This window comes from Mus caroli, unplaced genomic scaffold (genome assembly GCF_978045245.1).
Source record: "Mus caroli unplaced genomic scaffold, Mus_caroli_1 scaffold_4, whole genome shotgun sequence".
Taxonomy (NCBI): domain Eukaryota; kingdom Metazoa; phylum Chordata; class Mammalia; order Rodentia; family Muridae; genus Mus; species Mus caroli.
Genome location: NW_028227259.1, coordinates 114,586,866 through 114,590,967, shown reverse-complemented (window position 1 = coordinate 114,590,967; position 4,102 = coordinate 114,586,866). Strand labels below are relative to the sequence as shown.

At 52.7% G+C, this 4,102-nt stretch overlaps 1 pseudogene; it reads left to right on the top strand.

The window, feature by feature from the left end:
• The first annotated feature begins 1,318 nt into the window (after positions 1 to 1,318).
• On the top strand, positions 1,319 to 3,827 carry LOC110294919 (splicing factor Cactin pseudogene; annotated as a pseudogene).
• Positions 3,828 to 4,102: the final 275 nt, after the last annotated feature.

The following is a 4,102-nucleotide window of genomic DNA, read 5'->3' as shown; positions in this document are numbered from 1 at the left end:
GTCCAGTAATGTCAGCTTCTGCATCTATTGGACCTTACTGTGAACTGATGACCAGATCTTAGCAGGCCCGAGCCAGGGCACCGACAACCAAACACAATGAAGACAGTGACAACAACAGTTTCTGTGAAGACCTCACTTCCTCAGACCTGGCAAACAGCCGGCGCTGGACATGGTAGCACCTGCCTTTAACTCTGTGCGTTCAAGACCAGCCTGGTCTACAAATCAAGTTCCAGGACAGCCAGGGCTATTACACAAAGAAATCCTGTATAGGAAAAAACAAAACAAAACTCATATGTGAATAATTGTTTCCAAGCTGCAGCTCTGGACCAGCATGCCTGAATTTCAACTCCACCTTTTCCACCAGAGCATCACCCAGCACACACTACTGAAATGGAGCTACAGTTCCTCTCTAGAGGGTGGCCCAGCCTTTGAGGCACTTAGGTACACAGAACAGACCAGGAAGGGTGAGAGTATATACAACACCTGGATGCTCACCCAGGGAACTAGCCCAGCCCACACTAAAAGGCATCCATGGTTCTGAGAGGTGCCAGCGTGACCCACCAGACCCACGGATCACCCTGGCACCAAGCTTCTGAGTTACAAGAGCACCAAGAGGAGCAGATGATCTGTCACCACAACAGTCAGCCCATACTGGGGATTTGTAGTACGCTAAGTACCAGTACCAGCATAGTTTTGGTATGGTTTCTGGGTAACCTGGAACTTGCAATGTATGTAGTCCAGGCTAGCCTCACACAGAGCTTCATCTGCCTTTACCTCCCAAGTACTGAGGTTAAAGACAAGTGCAAGCACACCTGGCCTATATAATATCTGGGGGGAGGTTGCCATTTTTTTTTAATTTTTAAAGTGTGTGTGTGTGTAGTGTGTACATGTGTTTAGTACCAACAGAATAACAGAGTCCAGGTGATCCCATGGAACTGAGGCTACAGGGGAGAGTGAGTGGGAATCAAACTTGGGTCCTCTGGAAGAACAGGAAGAACTCTTAACAGCGGAGTCATCTCTTCAGCCCTCTTCTGTTTTTTTTCTCTTTGTTTCTTTGTTTTTTGAGATAGGGTCTTGTGTTATATAGTCCCAGAGTGGTGTGCCACCAAAGTGGTCAAAGCTGCAGCTGGCCCCTCCTTCCCACCCCAGCTTAAGCCCCACCCCTAACCCCCAGTCCCCACTCCCCCACCCGTCCACCTCACATAGTAAAAAGTCCCACAGGAGGTGTCAAAAATGGCCCCGGCCAATCAGCCCCACAGAGATGGCAGCGCCTCAGCAAAAGCTGGCTATGACAGGGATGGCCTTGTCACCCTAACACATGGGCCCCATGCAGGGAAAGGTAGGGATGTAAAAACAAAAAAAAAACAAAACAAAAATACCAATCCCTAAAAGGAAAACTCACGAATCCCTGAGTGTCCCACAAAAAAAAATCACCAATCCCTAAAGACCCCTCAGAAATCCTAGATAAGTCATAAGTCATGCCTTTTGCTCAGTTCCCTGCTGTCCACTCCCAGGAGCAGAGGGTAGCTATTCATGGATTCATCCCTCCCCCTCCTCCTCCTCCTCCCCCTCCCTCCTCCTCCCTCTCCCCCTTTTCCCCTTCTCCTCCCCCTGTTCCCTCTTCTCCTCCTCCCCCTCCTCTTCCCCTTCTCCCTGTTCCCCCTCTTCCTTCCCTTCCCCCTCCCTCCCTCCTCCTCCTTCAATAAATCTCCTTCATGAGATTTACTGCCTGATGTGACTCTCAACAGAAGAAGATAAGAAGATAAGAGGAGAAGAATCGAAGGAGTGGGGCTGAGGCTCCTGAGCTCAGCTGGGGATCCCCTCTCCTGGGAGCTGCAAGGCCTGTGGAGGAGGCATCCTCTCAGAGTTGTGGGGTTCCTGGGCTCCTGAGTCCTAGACACCTTCCCATCCTAGCAGAAACACTGACATATGTTAGCCCCAACCTGCCTCAAATTCAATCTGTAAACAGAGATTACCTGAAACTTCTGGTTCTCCTCTCACCTTCTGATTGAATCAGAGGAGAGGAGTTTGAGCCAGAATAGCTGAGTTAATCCAGCCAGTCAGAGCTCAGGAAGAACTAGAAAGGGTGAGCTTACTCCGAAATAAGATCTCAGAGGCTGAAAACATTCTAGGCCTAGATGAGATTGTATGGAGGATAGAAGCTTCCAGGACTAGGCCTAGATTAGCAGACAGACACCAGCAAATGGGCCTCGACACTTGCTCCTGGTCCGATCCTTGGGTTTCAGGGGTAAGAGGCAGTGGAATCAGAATAGTAACGGTGGGCAGGGCAGCCAGAGGCGATGGGAGCAGGGGGGGTAGCAGGAGAGCAACCCAGGACACAGAGGAGGGAGGGAGGATTCGGAGGGAGACCGGTGGCAGAGTCATCTGAGGCTCGCTTGGAATCCCTAAGACGCCCTGGAGCATCTGCGGCCACGAGGAGCAGGACAGTTTCCACCTTCAGCAGACCAAGCTTGACTCCAAGATCCGAATTCGAGACAGGTGGGCCAAGCCATCGACCTGCTGGCCAAGAACGTCCATGCAGAGAACGAAGACTGCCAGTGGAGATGCACAAACCCTACACCTTCCTCCAGTACCTCGCGGTGGCGAACATGGAGGACTTGGTAGGGGACATCCAGGTGTGCGCAGAGCTGGAGCAGGGCAAGAACGTGGACTTCTGGCGCGGCATGATAACCAACATGAAGTATGAGATTGCCAAGCTCCTCAAGCAGGAGGCCTCAGGCGAAGACCTAGACAAGCACAGTGAGGTGGTCAAGGCCTCGGTCAGCAATCTGTGTTCAAGGGACGACATACAGGTCATCTTTCAGGGCATCCAAGGAAAGATCCGTGCTGGCGGCCCTAACCTTGAAATGGGCTACTGGAGGAGCCTGCTTGCAGCAGTTGCCTGCACACATGGCCAGGGCCAGGCTCCGTGAGAGCCACTAGATTGTTCTTTGGCAGCAGCTGTTCAAAGTGAAGCTGAAGCAGAAGCAGGGCCTGCGGTTCCCAATCCTCAAGTGCAGACCTGAGGACACACACAGCTTCGGTTCTGAGGAGCTGGCTCCCAATTGCTGGCCTTCGGTGGGACCCGAGGTGGGGGGGGTGGTTTCCGGCACCCGGGGATGCAGAGGCAGAGGCCAAGGCAAACCGTGAGGCGGTGCTGATGGACGAGGACCTGATCCTTCAGTGCTCCCTTCACAGGAGCTACAGCTGAACACGCACCTGCAGGAGCCACCTCCTGCAGCCCCTGCAGTTGTCGCCCTGGCAGCTCCAGGCCATAGGCGACTCTGAACAGGAGCGCCGAGGGCATGGGGCAGGACGAGGCGCAGATCAACGTGGAGTTGCCGCTGGGCGGCCGTGCAAGCCACACTTTTTCAACCGCGTGCACACCAGGCTTCGAGTGGAACAAGTAAAACTAGATGCCCTAGAGCTTCGACAACCCGCCGCCCGAGATTGTGCAGGGTTACAAGTCCAACCGTTTCTACCCAGACCTCATCCGCAAGCGCGACATGCCCGAGTACTTCCTGGAGACCAGCACTCACAGTTCCAATTTCGCCATCCTGCGCTTCCACGTTGGCCACCCTACGACAACATCGCCTTCAAGATCCTCAGTCGCGACTGGAATACTCGCACATCCACGGCTTCCCTGCCAGTTCGCCAGCAGCATCTTCCAGCTCTGTGTCCACTTCAAGCTACCACCGGTGACGCTCGCGCCAGGCTGGCCGCTGCTTGAACAGCTCCCGGGTGGAAAGGCCAACGGGACCCCCGGTGTCAGCCACGGTCCTTCCGGAGCCCCGCCAGTCCGGAGAGGATTTCAACTGTCTCTCTGAAAAGACTGCTTTAGAGGGTAGACCTATCTAGTTTCCACGGACTGGTTCAGCCATGGAATGTGGTTTTAATACGTTTAAAGTTTGAAATCTCTCCACTGTGGTTTTGTAATGGTAAAATAAAGTACCTTTTGAAGAGTGAAGACACGGAGCCTAACCATAATTTTCAGGAGGCAACACCCAAGTTCTAACAGTGTAAACAATTTCTAAAATCAGTATCAAGTGGGTAAGAGAAGGTACAAACTTGTATGTTTTTTAAAATTATCCTTAGCAGGTCA